The sequence below is a fragment of the Ambystoma mexicanum genome, chromosome 3p (genome assembly GCF_040938575.1).
Source record: "Ambystoma mexicanum isolate Mex_15411 chromosome 3p, UKY_AmexF1_1, whole genome shotgun sequence".
In the NCBI taxonomy this organism is placed as follows: Eukaryota; Metazoa; Chordata; class Amphibia; order Caudata; family Ambystomatidae; genus Ambystoma; species Ambystoma mexicanum.
Window position 1 is genome coordinate 1,022,383,365 of NC_090925.1, and position 20,345 is coordinate 1,022,403,709.

The 20,345-nt window shown below is 43.3% G+C and overlaps 1 protein-coding gene across 19 annotated transcripts in view; it reads right to left on the reverse strand.

Moving 5' to 3' along the window:
* PTPRT (protein tyrosine phosphatase receptor type T) overlaps nucleotides 1-20,345 on the reverse strand; it is a 2,174,878-nt gene that overhangs the window by 1,164,994 nt on the left and 989,539 nt on the right. The gene's annotated exons all lie outside the window — the stretch shown is intronic.

Below are 20,345 nucleotides of genomic sequence, written 5' to 3' on the forward strand. Positions count from 1 at the left end.
ATACCATGAATATACCATTAGCTTTGTTAATTAGACTGTGTGATACACAGACGTGGATGTGGGACAAATAGGATGAATAGGAGAAGAAAGGGGAAGGCCATATGCATGTCCATCTGCTTGCAGTGGCATTCTGGTACTTTTCTGTGTGAAATATTTCAGTTATGTGAGTATGCCTCAGAGGTGGTCAGATGTCAAACCTTCCACAATGCCAAGGTGACATTGTGTGCCTAATGTATTGAACACACTTCACACGGAAAGTAGAGAGCAGAATGCCATTCTTCTTTATTCCTATGCTCTAAAATGCCACACTCAGCCAGGGTTTGTAGACAGAAATCCTGCAGGAGGTACAGGCAATTTTGAACTGAGGGCATATTTTAAAGTTTGAGTTGAAAACTGGCTGTTTTTAAAATATGACAATGTTAATTTCTAATTTTCACTTTGAGTATGCATTGCACTCATGATAAACATTTTACACTTGTTAAACTGAGTGTAGTACATTGTGAAATCCTAGAATGACCATAGCAAGTTTTATCTGATGGAAGGTTTCAGATCCAAGTTGGACGGTCTGCTACACTGCTTCTTATGTACTCTTTCAAAACACATCTAAGGAAATGGGAAATGGGACCGATAGCACAAACAAAGGTTCCTTACTGCTATGCATAAAATAATCAAAGAGCATTTTGGGAACAAACAAATGACCACAAATCTATGTATTTCAAGAACGTGACTCTGACAAAAAAGGTATTATGCTTGAATCACTAAGTACATAATGCTTACTGGGCTTTATGTTCATGTATTTCTTTACAACACTCAAACTAACATTAAAGTATTTGTAACCATGAACCATGTGTACTCAAATGACCAGCCTGAGGATTCAGATGTGATGATAACATTGTGTGTGACATTTTTCACTCCCTTATGTTTCGAGGGACATTTGCTTATTGTTTCTAGAGACAAGTGATGTCTCCCATTTGAGAACATTGTTGGAATTAGAGCTCTCTCAGAAATTTAGAAAGGAGCAGCTAGTTATGAGGGTAAGAATGCCTGCGATTATAGGGGCTCTGCATATGTCCAGTTTCCAATGGAAGACATACTTAGAGAATTATATTATGGGAAGAAAAAGCTGGTAAAGATACAAATGTAAGGTCCCACATTATGTACACTTTTACAGTGAATGTCTTCATATTACCTTATCACAGATCTGGACCTGTCACGAAGAAAACATTACAGGAGCAGATTATTTGGCATAGGTCTTCCTCAACCCCGTCCTGGCCCATTGAGTGCATAACATTGCCTCTCTGAAGACATTACAACTCTGTATTGTCATCGTGTTCTCAATGCTGTAACACTAAATGAAGAAGGCACTTCGCAAATGTGAGGATATGGTCCAACTTGAGACATAAAAAAGCCTTGAGCCTTTGGGTGGGGCCCTCCGGCAGTCCATAGGAAACATACACTAAACCGCATAATGTGAAAAATGCTCTTATTCTGTTAGTTCAACATTTTCATAAACACTAGTTTCACTACAAAGTGATTGTCTAGACAGTGCATTGGTAATCACTGTCTATGGATCTCACACAATTCAGTGTAAAGATGCTATCTGACGTTACTAAGAGCCAAGCTCAGGGCTCACCAGTTTTCCTGAGGTAATGTTGCTCTGCTTAGTAATGTTGTCTGTAGCTGGCCAGCTTTTGCTCACAATAACAGATTATCACTTTTTTCAATATAACACACACACTAATATGATTTGCTGCAAGTTCAGAAATTATTGTAACATCATTAACTGTCTAATGTCTTAAAAGGAACGTCAATGTTTTGCTAAGCTTAAATGGTGTTAGTGTTGTCTGAGGTCACTGCTCATCCAGTCACCCATAAACCATTTCCATGCTAGTGACTAGTTCTTTAGCACAGTGTAAACAGAGGATTCTGGGATTGGACATGGTTCAGCTTGGTGTGGTTTTCGAAGCCAATAAGCATTCAGCATATACATTAAGAATGTTTTTTGAGGTCAGTACTTGGACATCTCACTGTAAGTGCTGATATCTAAGGCAATTCATTAGGAAGCTTGGTGCAAACAGCTGTCTCCAGTGTCTCTACTCATGCTGATTAATGAGTACACTGGTCTTGAAGGCCACGTATCCAGATGATTTGTTTACGATTGTTATTTATTGTAGTACTGTTACATTCATTTTAACCATATCTCTGTTTTCTTGCAGTTGCAGGTTCAAATCCTAGGTCCGTGCTGAGAAAGCTCTTCGGTATTAAGCATGTTATATATTTCCAATTATACATATGGATAAAGGTGGCACATGCCCACCAGTACTATTTGATGTCTTGGAAGCATCGAACAGTGTCAACCAGGAGAAACTAATCAACAGTTATTCTTCCTGCTTTGGAACGAGAAGAACTGTTGTGAGTTGGTACATTCCACTTTTTTAAAGTCATTAATCATGCAATAAGCATTCACAGAATCTCTGCTCCTGGACCAATATGTGGACAGTTTCATGGTTGTTCTTCGTCACTTATACATGGAACCACTGAGGTAATATTAGCAGTGGGTAAGATATCTATTCACTGGTACAGATGTTATCTAGTTGCCTGGGGCAGTTATTAATTTACTTGCATAAGCAGAGCAATTTCTCCTGTCATTGTGAGCACTGTTTTGACACTTTCTCCCTATAATTTAAACCCTCTAAATTGGAATGCCTCTTTAAGGTTATCACTACATATTATTCCCACCAAAAATATTGCTGTCTATATGGTCATCTGGAAAGGCCATAGGCAATATTTTTGGGGTTCTTGGGAGCAGAGGTTGCGGCGGGTGTCCACTGCTCCTTTGAAAATAATGCAGGGGTTGCAGGGGTGTCCCCCGCAGGCTCCATGCCTTAGTATTGCAGCTACAATATGGCAATATGTACAAAAATGCACACAACAAAACAGGACATAGATGTATCCACCTTGAGCACAAACAACACTCTACCGAAACAAGAGCCATGCAATCAGCAAAACACTCAACTAATTCAAACCAATCTCAGAAGAACACTTCAACAAATTACTAAAGGTAACCAATGAGGCTGCATCTCCAAGTGACCCATGCCCACTTGATGTCTACAAAAAGCTACTCCCTATTAAATACCAGCCCTCTATACCTAAACATATATGAACCTATTACTGAAGTCTGGAATTGTTCCAACAACAAACACAGTTGTCTAATTAGTTTAGTTTCTTTATCTATACCACACTCCAAACCCTGATGTAACTGTGTGCCAGAGACTTAGACAAGAACAGCAGGTTGCATGTGCTTACAAATTATGCATGCATGGATGAAAGCGATAAGTGCAAGTGACCAGGTTACAAGATAGTCGCAGAGAGGGTATATGTAGATGTACAATACAGGTGAGATACAGAGAATGGTCAGACACGTGAGCAATTCTTGCTAGCAAACCAAGACGTTGTCTTTGCTTTAAAGGTCCAGAATGACAGTTCACGTCTTAGGGTCAGGGGCATAGCATTCCATTGTTTGGCTGCTTGGATTTGGAAGCTGGAGCCACCCGCTTTTTTTAGGTTGAATTTAGGGATGGTGAGGCAGTGCATGTACATTGATCGGGTTGGTCTATATGAAAGCCGTAAGTTGAATTTGTCTGCCAAATACTTAGGGGCAGTGTTCAATAGGCATTTATGGATGATGACAAGTGATCTCAGGGTGATTCTGTCCCATACTATATTATATTAAACCACTTTTAAAAATGATGCAGGAAAAAAAGACATCCCCACCAACCACATGCCCATTTCAAGCACACCCTATCCTGAGAAAATCCTGGAGAACTACGTTCACAATGAAATGCTCAACCACATGAAATTCAATGGACTGTTTGACCAATCCCAGACAGGTTTTAGACCTATGAGACGACCTAAAGTTGATTTGCTGACAACAACACCCAATCCGCTCTTATACAACTGGACATATCAGCAACTTTTGACAAAATAAGACACAACCTTAATCAAAAGACTTGAAAATTCTGCAATACAAAGTCTAAAATCATCTAACAATGATAGAACCAAAAGAACCTACCTACCCTCTATCACCTCAAACACAAGAAGCACCACTTTCATCATACCACAAGGATCATGTCTCTCACCTCTTATCTTCAATATTTGCATGGCCCGCTCATGAAACTCATTGAAACTCACAGACTAACATGCTGCAACTATGCAGACGACACCCATCTTTAGGATGACAACAAACAATGATCATGCCAGCACTCAACAAATGCCTCAACCATATAAATGTCTGGATGACAAATAACAACTTACAACTAAACCAAACCAAAACAGAAATAATGATCACCCTGCGAAACGGCAACCACAAACAAACATCGCTCACCTGGCCCAAGGAGTAGGAACACAACTGGAAACCGCAAAAGTAATAAAACATCTGGTAACGCTCATGGACAATGGTCTCACCCTAGAACCAATGGTTAATGCAATAGTGAGAACATGTTTCTAGGCTTAATAAGAGGCATCCTCCTATACCTAAACATTTTACACCAAACCCTTGTCATTATCTTCCTTGTACACTTGAGAATAGACTATGCAAATAGCCTATACCTAGGAATGCCGATTAACGTACCAGGAAATTACAGTTCATGCAAAACCCAGCTGCAAGACTTCTCGGACTAAACAGGAGAGTACCCATCACCCAACCCTTAGAAGTCTGCACTGGTTTCCGGTTAAAAGAAAATCAATTTCAAAGCCCTCTGCATCATCCATGATCCACTACATGGACAGGGAGCAGAAATCCTTCAATCAAAAATCACCAAATACCAGCCAAGAAGAACTCTGAGATCAATTAATGACTTTCCCATATAGACAATGCACTTTGAGAGAGTTTTCTCTATTCTCATAAGCAAACTATGGAACTAAATTCCTAAAGAAATCAGGACGACTGAGGAGCAGACTAATAACAACCAAATAAAGGTTACCCGCCTTGGGAACGTCAAAGGAGAATTTCAAAACTGAGAGGATAGCTCAGCGGCAACATTCTCACCTTGAAGCAAGACGAAACAAAGCAAAACAGGTTCGATCCCCGGGTCCGCGCATAGAAACCTCTGGGTATTTAAGTGCATTATAAATACCCAACTAAGACAAAAAAACAATTAGACAACTAAAACAAAAACAATTCCTGTAACAGCGCCTCGATGCCTGCGGGCTGTGTGAGTGCTTTAAAAATGCTAAATAAAATAAATAAATAAATAAACTTAAGTTCTTATGATAGCGAATTGAGGGGACCCATGTAGTTTAATGTGTAAAGTTATATACCCCAGCGTGTCCAACCAAATTACTGCCTTGAAACAAATATCGGTATGCTAAACAATAATCTCTACAATATGAGCTTTTCCGTATCTATTCTCCACACCCAGACAAGCCTGACATTACCACACTATGTTCAGAACCTATAGAATCCTCGTGCCCGTGTGATGGTGGGTGCCCCAACCAAGACGAATTGCATAGTTGCACTGTACCCAGTGACTATCCACAACTAGATACCCCAAAACCTGCTAACAATGTTCTACTCACCCATGCTCGCTCCCCACACACTGGCCATACATGCTTCATACTGCTAGAGAAAACCTGCTTCACTAAAGCACTCCCAAGAGCAGATCTCTCAAACCAACTCATGACCCCAGTACACACCAACTAGCTGAAACACCCGACAAAAAAAACACGAGCTATCTCCCATCTGGCAGGATTACACTCCGAATGTAAAAAAAAAAATCTAGAAAACACACCCGCACAAATGTAGTTATTCCTGGTACTACACACATCAACAGCTGAGCACAACACTTGCCTTTTTACTCTTTCTCCCCTAGCCAAGCCACTTGGTTTCTCCTTCAGAGACAAAACAGCACCTCGAGAGTGGTGTGTGGTATAATTCAACATAACATACATAACATAACATGAAAGGCCCAGGAGCTCAGGCCTGTACAGTGAAAGCTAAGCATTCACACCATTGAGAAGTATCTCAATTTGCCCTGCACCTACTTTACAATGCAGAGAGGCTATGGGGCTGGGCAAGGTGTATGGAGGGGCAGAAGTTCAGGGTGGTATGCTCCTCTCTAATGTACCAGAACAACAAAAGCCTATCATAAGAAAAGAGTGCAGTGATATTGTACTTCCCCCATCCCACTCAGCTCACTGGGCACTTTGCCTTTACTGGAATGGGAAAGAGCACGCAACTGAAGGCACAGGACCATACGAACCCCGAAACTCTGGTGGAGAGGCACGGAAAGTGGGTGGGATAAGGGCACCCCCAAATAGCTGCTAAATTAAAGATAAGGAAGATTCCTGCTTCTCCCACCCCGTTCTGAGTGCACAGGAACAGTGAGGTGATTTCTGTGCTGTACCTTTGCTATGATACTCCTTGCCAGAAATGGACTCAAGGAGAACGGATTTCATTTTATTTGGACCAGACAGTGAAACACTCCCTGAATTAATGTGATGCAACCAGCTGGCAAACCCACAAGCATAGAACTACAATTGTGTTTGTGCTATCAGTGAAAATACCAACTTGATTCCACAGACCTGCACCATTGCTGAAAACCCTACAATGTATGTACATAGGCAGAACCACCACGTGCCTGATGTGTTTAAGGACAGAAGTGGGGCAGAAAATAATTTAAGGGATGTTCTTCCTATTCCACTCAAGCGGAATGCATGACATCTTCTACTGATTCTGCCAGTGAGGAACAGGTGGGGACAGCTGCATAATCAAGTTCCAGGTGGCAAATTCTGCACATCCAGCAAACACCGTTAATAAATCAAAACATCATCACAAATGGAATACTTGTTGTCAGTCTTAAGAGAAATGTTGGAAAGTTATACAAGCAGAGCTCCTTTTCTACTCAAATACCTCATTCCTCGAGAACTTGGTTGTGGACAATATGCTCGTAAGGAGGCAATGGCTACCATTGCATGAGCTTTCAAGAATCAGATATCACAATGTCTGAGCAAACATCATCTAACATTCTGAAACTCTACTTCTTAATTGATGATGATGTAATGACATCAAATAACAACTGGAATGTTTTTCTCTAGATAGTACCCCTTTATGGTTTATAGTTTATAAAGAAGCAGTGTCCTCCCTCGGGACAGCTTTAGCTCCACTGTTAAAGCACTGGTAATATTCCACCTGGATGGGGGCAATGCTCACCTCAAAGGGCTTCCATCAACCTCCCTTGTGCCCCTGAGAAGTGTCCGACACACAGCCACTTCAAGGGTCTACGCAGATACACTCACATCACTCTGGCGCTTATTGACCTTCACTGGCTCCCACTGCACACACACATCATCTTAAAGTCTGCATCATCTATAGGCAGTTGCCCTCAAGTCAACCAGATACTTTGCAGAGAACCTCAGCATCTCTGGAGGACAGCGTACTAGCAGAAGCCATGACACATGGAGACTTGAAATCTGCCACTGCAAAAAAGATAACCAGAAAACAAGTCGTCCCTTCTAACGTCCCAAGACTATGGAACATCCTCCCCGTCAGCATCAGACTCGCCCCCACATTCATAAAATTCAGTAAAGAACTCAAGACCCACTTCTTCAAGGAGTCTCTCCTCCTCAACAACTAGGTCATCACATTGCACCCTGTGCCACCATCCGCCCTCTCCTCCCTGCCAACCAGCATAGCTGTAACCGTCCTCTATGCCCCTCTGTAGCCTACACCACACTATATATCTGATCTGTTGTTATCTCTGAAGAGAGCTCCATTCTGAATCTGTACTGTTGTATACATCTGTAAAACTCTCCATCATGAATCTGTGTTGTTGTATAGCTCTGTTGCTTCTCAAAACTAGGTCTGCACCTAATAATGATAAAAAGAAGAAGAAGAAGAAGAAGAAGAAGAAGAAGAAGAAGAAGAAGAAGAAGAAGAAGAAGAAGAAGAAGAAGAAGAAGAAGAAGAAGAAGAAGAAGAAGAGGAATTCACATATTACATCCTCAATGTAGCTCTGATCAATGGTTTTTTCCTTGTCCACAAAAATGTAAAACTCATCTTAACTGCACTTTGTTAATAAAGGTCCTCTGCCACAGGCGAGAGCGGACTTTAGGACTGCATGTATATTCTCCGAGTTATTGTGTCCTGGGTCCAGCTTTGGCATGGAGGGGAATAAAGATGTGTTCCCCTGCTCCCCCATTCCTCCTCTTGCGCAGTGTACAGCCCTGCAGCTCCCGCACGTCGACTCCTCACCCCTCCGACCCACACCCTCCTATTTTGCGGGGTGACAAGCATGCAGCCCCAAGTCTTCGACCAGGCCTTTCACCTCCCTTTCCGAAACCCACTCCCCACTCTCCATACAAAGCCCCATCATACTGTAACCTTGTCCCTCTCCTTACTTCTGGCAGGACAGAAAGCACCTCTTTCTACCTCTCCCGGGTCACGGGCAATAAGCACATGAACTAATCCCAACAGGCCACTCTTCGAACAAAGTGATCCGTCAGGAAATAGTGCTTGCTAAAAACGACTACTCTTGTAAACGTTTCTCATATCAATTCCCACAGCCTGCTACTCCATAGTCCCTTCAATAAAATACTACAATCAATCCTCTTCTGCACAGGCACCTGGGAGAGGTGTGGTTAAGTGGCAGGACGCATGTTGGGGAGGCCTTCGAGTACCTTTACAACATCACCCATATTTGCGGTTCATTCATGGCCATGGCTTTCTGATGCTCGGTTCCATTTCTTTCCCAAAACAGCTGTTAATCACCCTCTTTCTTTGTCGCCACACAAACCCGTTGGCTGAGAAAGAGGGCTGGAATAATACGATAATGATTACGCCTGCAGCATGCAGGTGCATTTCTGAAAGGCCTGGGAGTCATTTAGCGGGATAATATCCTTTTCAGCGTGGCACACCGTGATCGGGGCTGGCGATTATCGCTGCTTGTGCTCAGTGACTATCTGCTGGGCTTGGTACACACAGATACTGTGCACATACTCCAGCGACAGGCTCTTCCTCATACTAATGAGCCAGGAGGCATGACTAGCGCACTTATCCGACACCATTTGGGATTGGAATGACATTGATGTGTCAAAACGAAGCTGTTTTTTTGTAATTGTTGGGTCGGGGCAGGTCTAATTTACACCCTAAGTGCCAGACACCCCTCTTGTTTACTCTTCCAAGCCGACTTCCGGCCAATATTCAGCATCTTTAGTATCCCGGAGCACTAAGTCTCCAAAGGGCTGCCAACATGTGCAGGGTCCTTGTGGTGCCAGTTTCTATATGGGACCCATGGCCTTGTGCTTGGCAGCTCTGGCTCTCCAGACCTCCAAAGAAACCCTGTTGTTCAGACTCTGATTCCAGCAGCCCTGCCATTACTGTCAGGCAATATCCCCTGCTGGGCAACAAGGTATCGCTCTTGATTGATCTCCAGCAGTCCATGACTGATGCACCAATCTCACATAATCTCACATAAACACTACTGCATTATGACAGAGGCAGCAGGCCTACATCACCCGAGTGGACCTGAAAGAGAAACATACTGTGTGTTCTAAGAAGATATTGCGGTAGACTAATTCACCCTCTACAAAGACCTGTATGCAAGGTCGGACTGGCCTATAGGGCAATAGGGCAATGCCCGAACCAAAAACGCAAAATGCTAGTCTGGCCCAGTTTTTTTGGTCAAAGTGGGCAACTTTTTTGCCCCATGTGAGCCAATTTGCTAAGTTACTTCACCATACGGCAAGTGGTTTTGACCAGTGTGATTGAATGAATATTCTTTAAAATGCATAATTTGCATCACATTTGATCAACAACCTCCCTCTTAGGTACTACTCAAACCGTCTGCCACAAAAGGAATGAACTGCCATTTATAACTGTGGGCCACTTTTTCATTGGTGCCTGAAACAATAGTATGCCCCAGTATGACCCTGCTGTGTGTGCGGTCATAATCCCATCCTTCTCACGTGGATATTATTACACTGAGTCGGGTATGTGTAACACGTTTAGACTAATTTCATTGAGCACCAGTTTGTATCCAGTAATTGTATGCATTTACATTATTATTCTATGTATTTGGGGTCTGCAACCTGAGGCTTTCACAATGTTTGGGACTACAACTCCCATGATGCATCATGGAAGTTGTGCCCAATATATATATATATGGATATATATGGATATATATATATATATATATATATATATATATATATATATATATATATATATATATATTATATATATATATATATATATCTCCAAGTGTGTCTTTGCATTGGGGAAGCAACGTGTTTAATGCCCCATAAACATAGACATATTTACTGTGGAATCCCTTTTCCCTCCTTTTCTAAAATTCTGTGAGGCTCTCAGTTTTGGGGAAAGGAAAGATCTTTAGGAATGGACCTGGGAACCCAAAGGAGTAATTGATGTAGCAGTCATGTTACTCTCACGTCCAAGTCCTGAATATTGTACACTTAATGATTGAAACAGTCATCCCTTTTATCAAAGATATATTGATCAAAATATAAAGATGTGTGGTCATTTTTATGTTCCCTAAGCGACAGCATTCAATTACCATCATCAGTTCTATTTGACCCCTTCCTCTTTCTTATCAGGGTATTTTAAACGAGTACAATAAAAGTGCACCAGAGAATTTGTCTTGAAATGGCAGCCTTCTATAACAAAATACTATCGATATGGTTATCCTAGGTTTTGATAATGTGCTTTGGTAAGTAAGACAAGTGTTACCTTCTTATTATGCCTACACCGTATACTGAAGGCATTGTTAAAATTAACCTCTTTACATGTTTTAAAAGAGCCAGTTTCGATCTTAGTACAATACAATGTTTTCTAATTCTGAATAGCTTCCTTTGCAATGTGTAGACCCTACAACCTTGGTCTCTGGTGCCTTACAAAGGGTTTCAGTTCTCCATCACCCACACAGAACCTATTCGTGGGACTCTCTCGCCGCCACAGATGGACAGGGCACACTCAGTGCGATGCTGACATTACTGCCAGAAACATTCAATGGCAAAGATTAGACTAGTCCCCATATTGGTGGATGCCTCTGTTTGCTGCAGCTCCTCTTATTCTATGTAAACAAACAAAATAAAAAACAGACACAGCAGCACCTTGTTCATAGTATCTGTGGTTTCCTCTACTTGCACAGTTGTCAGAAACAACTTGGGCGGTGATAGCGAATTTACACCTGACAACGCAATTCTTGCCCACGGATAGAGACACAGACATATAGTTAGACACACAAAGAAAGAGTATATAGAAACACTAGATGGCCATATTATATGAGGGGTACAACCAGTTGTTATTATTGTAAATATGTGATCAATATTAATGTCATTATGTGTATCTGATGAGCTTTATACAACATGAGGACCAAATCCATTTTTCCAGTTGATCCATAACGCGCGAGATCGAGTTTCAAACCTGTGTTGCTATGGTTGTTTTGATTTCAAGACAAGTGTGTTGCCCCTGAGCTATCCTCCTGGCCTGTGTAACTTGCTCCGGGGAGCGAATTACTCCTCTGTTCACTTCTTCTGTTACATGGAGTGATGAGAACAGCCCAGCTCAAGACATTCTTCACAACGGTGCCAGTATAAGGCAGACCCACCATCTCTTCTCGTGTACGGCTTTATTGAGGTGCATCTCTTTCAGTGTCTGCTCTAAGGTTTGGTTTGCTATTATGCATGCATATAGCACTAGATCTCGGCTCAAAGAAGAACATAGCAACTCAATCATGCGAAAGCGTACACTTTTGGTGTTAGTGCCTCATAGACCAGTGGCAAACCTACCTATATGCTTGATTACCCAAGGTAGCATGGTCTGGTTGACCTGGGCCATTTAGGTCAAGTGGGAGCTAATGATTTGGACACTGGTCGTGTGGATGCCTGGGCCGGGCTGATCACAGATAGCTGAGCAGAACACCCTGGGCCTCATTACGACCCAGGCGGTAAGTTACCGCCTGGGTCGTACCTTTACCACCATGGCGTAAAAAACTTTACGCCATGGTGGTTGGCAGACTTACCGCCCCATTCCGAGGTGAGTGGGGAGGTAAGTCCCCATTAACCCATTTACCCTTCCCCATTCCCATTTTTGCCCCATAGGGCATAATGGGAGTGGGGAAGGCGTTAATTACGCCACCGTAAATTACGGTGGCGTAATTAACAACAAGGTCCCTTAGCGCCATGGATTTTAACACCTGCTAAAAGCATGTGTTAAAACCTCCATGGCGCTAAGGGACCTCGGAATCAGGCGGTAAGGGTCGGCGCTGTTTACGCCGCCGTAAACCCCTTACCGCCTGGGTCCTAATGAGGCCCCCTGTCTTTCAATACCTGTCTTTGCATTTGTCTAAACAAAAAACGCCATATGGCCGCGTCAGCACTATGCAAGCCCACCTCCTCACCATTTAATTAAAAGAAAAATGAGAAATGCTAATTCACTTATGAATAACATGTTTGCTGTTCATTAGCACAGCCACAGAGCCTCTCTGAAAACATGCATATGCTCTGCGAGTCTGTTCAATGGAAACATGCAGATTCCATACATTTCATCATTTAGGTGAGAAGCCCTTTCTCCTATTGCTCCATGAAAAATGTGCAAGGATGTTGCTTAACCGCTTAGGGTCTGCCTGCGAGATGGGCAAGGTGTGTCCATTAGCATGCGGCTGTGATCAGACGAGACAGGCATGAGAACGATTGCTATACGTTGCGCACTATTGTTGGGTGTATGAGGTCTGTCAGAATCAGAAATCCTGTGCAGCTTCAAGGATGGAGTGTTGCGGCGTTTGGAAGTGGAGGATGTTGAGATGGTTGGACTAGAGAAGTAGAGAATTTCAGCGGATCTCACTTAAGATTTCCACGCACCAGGAACTGTTCCTGTATTTGGACTTCCCACATTAAAAGCTGCATTGACGGGAGGATGACTCCTTTGCTTCCTGGAGACCATGCCATGGAATTGTACCTTTTTATGGAAGCCAAAGAGAGGAGCATTGATACCCTATCATCTCTCATAACACAATTCAACATCTCCCCCGTAGTTAGGGTCAGGGGTCTGCAACCTGCAGCTCACCAGCTGTTTTTAACCGTGGCTCACATACTCCCTTGACATTGACTATTCTGGCTAGACCCGAGGGAAGCTATGGCCGAAAACCATCTGGAGAGCAAAAGGTTGCCGACCATTGTTTAGGTCAATAAAGAGGGAGTGACAAAGGTGACTGGAAGTAGACAATCTCACTCCCCAGGATTACAACAGATTGTACAATACTCAGGACATTTTCACTTTCATCACATAGATTTAGATTGAACACTTGTGCTATTCTACTAGGAAAGAGATGCTGGGTTTCTTACCTTATTTAATTATTTAGGTGCATGCACCCTTTGACACTGCCATGCAAGCCAACTTGCTTGGTAACTTAAGAGCAGCAGGAACAAGACACATAGATGTTTTGTGGATCAATTCTTTTTTGAGCATTAGTACCTGTGGTGGGTGTTTCTCAACATAACAAATGCACCGATTGTTGCTTTTGTGAGCCTTACATAACGGTGAGGCTGCAAATGCTATTGTGCGTACATCAAGCCAGTGTTCATTTTATTTTTCCAGGCCACCAAGGAAAAGGAGAAGGGACTATGCGTAGTCCCTTCGCCCTGTTCCAAGGCAGGCATTCTTTTAAAAATATTAGTATTTACTTGAATGGCTACCATGGAAGGGGAGAAGGGACTACTTGTAGTCCCTTCTCCCCTTCTATGCCGCCCATGTTCTTTATTTACTATGGCTGCCACGGAAAGAGAAAATGGACTACGTGTACCTGTCGGCCGTGGCCATTTTGAAAAAGATTTTTTTTTCCAACTACGAAACGCAATGCTTCTCGCAGACGAATAAAACCCTACCATTAGTACCCCTGTTTAACCGGCCGGGATACTAATGGCAATAAGCTCTCAGCCTGCATGCCGTTACCACATAAGATTATGCCCCTGGGGCCTTCATTAAGGCCTTTGCTATGCTTAGGCCTGTAATTAGGGCTCACTGGGGAATTACCTTATGTGATCATGGCCCGGAGGCTCTTGGCTTATTGCCTAAATAGTTACTAATAGTTAATAGAAAATAGCCCTTTTTTCTTTTGAAGTTCCTCAAACTCACTTATGGAGACCACCAAGGCTCCTCCTTTCCCAAAAGATTCCATACAACTATTTACAAGTCCCTCTGTCGATCTAATCAGCGCACATGGGTTTGAAATGTACATGAATGCTAATAATAGACAGGGACTTGTCCTCTTAGATTGTGAATTTGTTTAGGATTCTTTTCAACGCAGCAACTGATTACAGATGTTGATGTATGAATGAGCAGATATAAACTGAGGAATTATCAGTCTACTTCTTTGTAGTGATTCATCATGATAACATCTGGTCACCAGTGTCCTGCCCACAGTAGCGGCATGTTGTCCACTGTGCTTCATCTGTCATCCAGGTGCATACTCTCAGGTTCACCCTGCGCAGATAGCTCATTTGAAACTAAAACATAACATATGTTTAGAATGTCAGATACATATTGAGAGAGCTATTTTTATTTTTCCATCAAGTGCATTTTGTAAATGACTTCATCTCCTCTTATCTAGATTGTTACACACTTGTTTGTTTGGGGCATTCGAACATTCAGTCAGCATCAAAACTATAGAAAGAAACCAATGGGGGATTGAGGGATACCCACTATTCAAACTGCAACCCTTTAAATACACAATGTACATGGTTCACCTTCCACTCTGCATCCTTCCACCCAGCAAACCAGGCTCTAGCCCGCAACGTCTGGAAAGGTCTACAGTGCTACAAGACCACATTTGAGGCACATGTAGGATATGTACACGGAAGCGTCCCAGTGCTTGATGCACTCCATTGCTGCAAGCATGCACTCAGTTTTTGTGACCTGGGTGAAATTCACAAATTCTATGACAAGCGGGGTCCTGCCTTTTTTCTCAAACTGTCATAATTACCAACAACCTGTGCACTAAGACTCTCAGAATGTTAGCTGACTTCCAACCATCCTTTAGATTTCGAAAGGTGACAAGACCATTTCCTATCGGGTTCTGATACTAACGGGGACTCTCAGTTTGCTGAAGGAGTGAATATAACTTTCATGCCCAGGCGGACAGACACAGGATTTAACGGCCCGCCAGCCTGAGCTTTGTAGGCCCGAGCGAAGCCAAAGAGATTCCACAAGTGATTTTTGTACAGACGTTTAGCTCAAAATGATCCATATGCATCATCCCAAGGATACCTCTCTATATGGCTTTCATAAACAATAAGTTAGGTATAGGGGTGTGTCTATTAGTGTTACCCCAGACATACCAGCATAACCAGCCAGTCTAGCTAGAAGCATCAAGGCTGCATTCTCTAACTGTTGGCCGACATCAGGGTGACAGTTGGCACATGGTAGCAGGTGGCTACACCTGATCTCGGGTAATGCCTGTGCATTTCTCTGGAAACTGCATATTCGTCGACAGTGCACCCACATTGGTACAAATTATGTCAAATATGAAAGCAAGAAAGAGAACAGAGCTAAGGTTGTGCTGCAACTCAACACTTTAAGAATGCCTATATGTAATTTCTATTTTTTTTAATTTTACTTACATATAGCGCTAAAAGATGCGACGTACGCTTATTATTTTAAAAAAGAAATAGAAATAGATTAAGAAATGCAAACACTGTTTCTGTGACCAGGGATCCCGAAATTTGGGCTTTAAGAGCTCCAACTTTCAGAGGCTTTCAAGACAACCATTAATTAATATAAAAGCTCCCAATTCTATTCCTTTTATAAATATGAATGTGGGAGGAAATTACTAACGCTTAGCAGGAGATCAGGAATGAGTAGTGATGTAACTGCCTACTCAGCAGCACACTGCTACTAAACCTCACGTGATCCAAATCGTAAAGGTCAAACTAACTAACTTCACATTCTAAAAAAAATACCCTCCCCTGAAAAGAAAAGACAAAATATGGGTTGCTGTACAATGAGACTCTGGGCTGATTAGCAGGGTCATTCAGCAACTTAACTGGCACATTGTCAATGTTCAAGAATGTCTTAAAATAAAAAGGCAGAGATGGCGGTGTATAGTCAGTATGGTCCCGAAGGGGAACCATTGACATGGGCTTCTTCACATTATCTTAAACTAGTCTTTGGGGGATTGACAGCATTGAGCCAGGCTTAATGGACCTTCCAAGGTGGTCATTCAGCATGGGGTTGGTTAGCTGGTGGACTAGTTCCAACATGTGGTGTGGTCCGAGCAGTAACAGCACGTGGAAAAAAGAAGCTTGCCACAGGCATGAGATATCCAGGTCAGTGCAGGTCTCAAGCGACTCAATGGCGGAATTAATGCCCAGAGTTTTTACTTGACTTGTGGTTTTCTGGGAGGTTCAATCAAGGGTCTCCACGGACTTGATGAATTCTTTGGTTTTACTCCCCCTCCAGGACACTCACCTAGTGCCTACAGGGGTTGCTTACCCTCTAATGAGCCGGGTCCTGATTTTAGTAAAGCCAGTAGGAAATACTGGTGCAAAATCAGTCACCCCGCCTTCCCCTACTGGTCCCTGGATGTGGTATGGGGACATAGCTCTCCTCCTTCTAGGACGCTTTCTGTAAAAGAGCACTTTGGAATTTACTGTACTCCCAAAAATATGTCCAAATGTTTATCGTCCTTCTCTCGATTGTCTAAAGATAATTCAAGGGAAGATGAGAAGTAACCTTTTAAGTTAAGGCAAATTGACAGTGAGGATTGCAAAAAAACAAGCCTGCTGTAAGTGGCCAAAACTATTTTGATGGAACAGGTGACCCTTCATTTATGAGAATATACCCAGGGTGTATTTTCCTGCCATAAATTGAGGGATGGGAAGGGAGAGAATCCCAACAGAAAATAAAGATGGCAGAACTCTTGTTCAGGTCTACCTTTTCCTCTCTGTTTTTTTCTCCCTTTTTCAATACTGCTGACTTAAAGTACCCACTGTAGTGAAGAACTGTGGGTGAGGCTGGCCTTTGTTATGTGTGTAGCCCTTAGACTCAGGGTTTCCAGGAGATCTCCTGGTGAGAGCTTCAGTGGCTTGAGGAAAAGTTTTACACTTCCACCTGGGTATCATTGGAAGAAAGCACCCTGTTTATTATCCCACTGGGAGCAGTGGAAACAACAGGCTTGGCCATGAATATACATCACCTTGGCATCACTGACCTTTGCTCACAGGTTTGACACTTGTAAGATATGAAATTGAAAGGGCGTCAATGTGTGTGTGCTCTTATGAGTCACCTTACAATTACCAGGTTTAGCTTATTCTAAGAGGTTACTCTGCCACCAGGGTAACAATTATGATATTGTTAATCAGAGATGCAGAATATCAAATGCAACCTTTTTTCTGTAAGGACTTGGTATCCCAGCACCTGTCAGAAATACACATGTGCTCTTTGAACCTGCCTTGGGCCACTGGAAAGCAGGAGCTGCATATTTCAGGAGACTGCTGTTGCAAAAGCACATCTATGCAGTATGGTTTTGGAATGCAGGATTTTGTAAGTGGAGTCTGTTTAGAAAGCCTCCCTTTCATGAACCGAAGTAACCTGCATCATTTTATGTTAATATGTATATTAGTACACATAAAAAAGCACTGCTTTCACACTCTCACCAGATGCTATGTTGTCACAGATGCCCCAGCGATTAAATTGATTACTCTCTTTCTAGGGATCAGGCGCATCCTGTAGCTGATAAAATAAATAGACACCACATGCACTGGAATCCATGTCCACTTGGAATCTCTGTAGAGATGTGGCCCAATGTGATGCTCTGGATTCTTCTCAACTAATGACCAGTTTTTCTATTTTCAAATCTGTCACCCTGTCAGGTAGATAATGGGATGGCCAACCCTTTCGGAGCTCAGCTGTGATGAGGCTGCTCCAATTCAAGATTTACAGGTACCTATCTGCCATGTGATCCCCTGCTCAAAGTCTGGAAATGCCACAGCTCAGGACCTGCCCAAACCATCTTTCCAACATTGAAAAGCCTTATGTCTGGCAGAGGTCTGCCCACTTTTCTGTGGTCTCCGTGCAGCCACAGGCTTTAAAGTGGGTTTTCCGCCGACTATGACTTCCTGGGGATCCCACGTGAGAGAAGTTGTCTTTCCTTTCACAAAACCATGCAACCACAGAAAATGGATTTAAGTTGGCCTGGGTTCTCCCTCTCGTCTTACCAGATGAGAAGACAGGCAGGAGTGCACTGGTGTGTCCATTTGTACATCCAACTGGACCTTCAAAAATAATCTGACAAGCAGTCAGATGTCCTGGTGACCTCTAAGTGACAGGTCAGAATGTCAGGAGCCAAGGCTGTTTGGAAACCTCTGGGTCCTTGGAGAACAATCAACTCCTGACTGTAACCCTGCCACAAACATCTTGGGATCGCTAAACATGCCAGGTCTTTAGCCTTGCACCTGCACCCTGTTTTGGGATAAGCCAGAGTTCTCAACCTGTGCCGGTTTACCTTGTTGGAGGTGACCAGGGCTCTTGTCCTGCTCCCCTGTCTGCTTCGACAGACCCGCCAGAGTGGGAGAGTCACTCTGTTTCTGTCAAAGGTCAACATTGGCTATGTGAGTGACCATTTGAAGCAGGGTTCCCAGAAGATCTCCTGGGTAAATGTGGCCTGAGAGGAGGCGATACCCTTCCTCCCGGGGATCAAAGAAAGACAGGACCCAAGCTGGAGTTTCAGTTGGAACAGTATAGACAGACTGTCTTGAATACATATTGCCCTCAGATAGCTGGTCTGTGCTCACAGGGCTGACACTAATGATATCAGACAGATTGTTGTTGCTTTAATAATTGTGTGTTCTTATCAGTCATCATATAATAACCAGATATGCTTATTATGAGCAATTGCATTGCCGCTAGGCTGATACGGCAAGAATTATGATATTTTGAAGGGATTTGGTGTTCCAGCAGCTTCCATTTAATGTATTTGTGCTTATATAGACGTGAACTTTAAACCTACCCGGTGCCACTGACGAGAAGGAGCTACAGGTTTCAGGCGGCAAGTGCAGCTACAGCATTTGTATGTACGATGCTTTTGGCATGGGGCTTTTTATGAAAGTGGGGTCTGTTTAGCAGTCCTCCCTTTCGGAAACAGGATTGCCCACAGGATTACCCACATCATCATCTATTAATACACAATTACAAGCCAAGGTTTTCACAACCTCACTAGATGGCATGTAGTATTGTGTGTGGGCATTCTGAAGATATTGGGCCTCATTCCGAGTATGGTGGTAAGGGATAGCGGCCACCGCTAACGAGAGCGGTGGCGGTAATCCCTTACCGCCATACTCCGAGTTCCCTTTGCGCCTGGTGGTTGCACCGTAATTTACGGTGGCGTAATTGACGCCTTCCCCACTCCCATTATGCCCTATGGGGCAAGAATGGGAATGGGGAAGGGTAAATGGGGATTGGGGAATTACCGCCCCGCCAACCTTGGAATGGGGCGGTAATTCCGCCATCCACCAAGGCGCTGCCGGTCCGGGTACGGCGTCAACCAAGGCGTTAATAGCGCCATTGGTTAGCGCCGTACTCGGAATGAGGCCCATTGAGTGAACTATGCCCCTGATGACTGGGCCTGGAGTCCTATGCATCCCAGCAAAGAACACCAAAGGAGATATGGGCCCACATTACAACTCAGGCGTTAAGGGTTTAACGGCACCGTCGGCGCCGTTAAACCCTTAACGCCTGATTACAAGTGTCCCTTTGCGGGTTGGTGTTTAACGCCTGCTTTTTGCAGGCGTTAAAAATCCAACCCGCAAAGGGACTTTGGAGCTAATTACGTCACCGTAATTTACGGTGGAGTAATTAGCGCCTTCCCCATTCCCATTATGCCTTATGGGGGCAAAAATGGGAATGGGGAAGGGCAAATGGTGAATGGGGAATTACCGCCCCACTCACCTTGGAATGGGGCGGTAATTCCGCCATCCACCATGGCGGAATCGTAACCTTAGCGGCATGGACCATGGTGCTAATAGCACCATGGTCCTCCGCCAAGGTTGTAATGAGGGCCATGATGTTCAATAGCAATTTTACTTCAAAACTAACGTATACAAATAGAGCTTTTGAATGTGCATAGTATATCATAAGCTGTTTTACAGGACTTCTGCTCCGGTGCAAGGGCAAATGTGTGCATTATCAGCACCAGAGCAAAAATAGCCCTAATGCAAAATCAAATAATTTCAAGGGATTATTTTGCACCCGGTCAATTTTTGCCTAATACTAATACTGAACAGTATTATCCCTAGAGCAAACATTTCCCTGGTGGAAAAATACATTGAAATCCTAC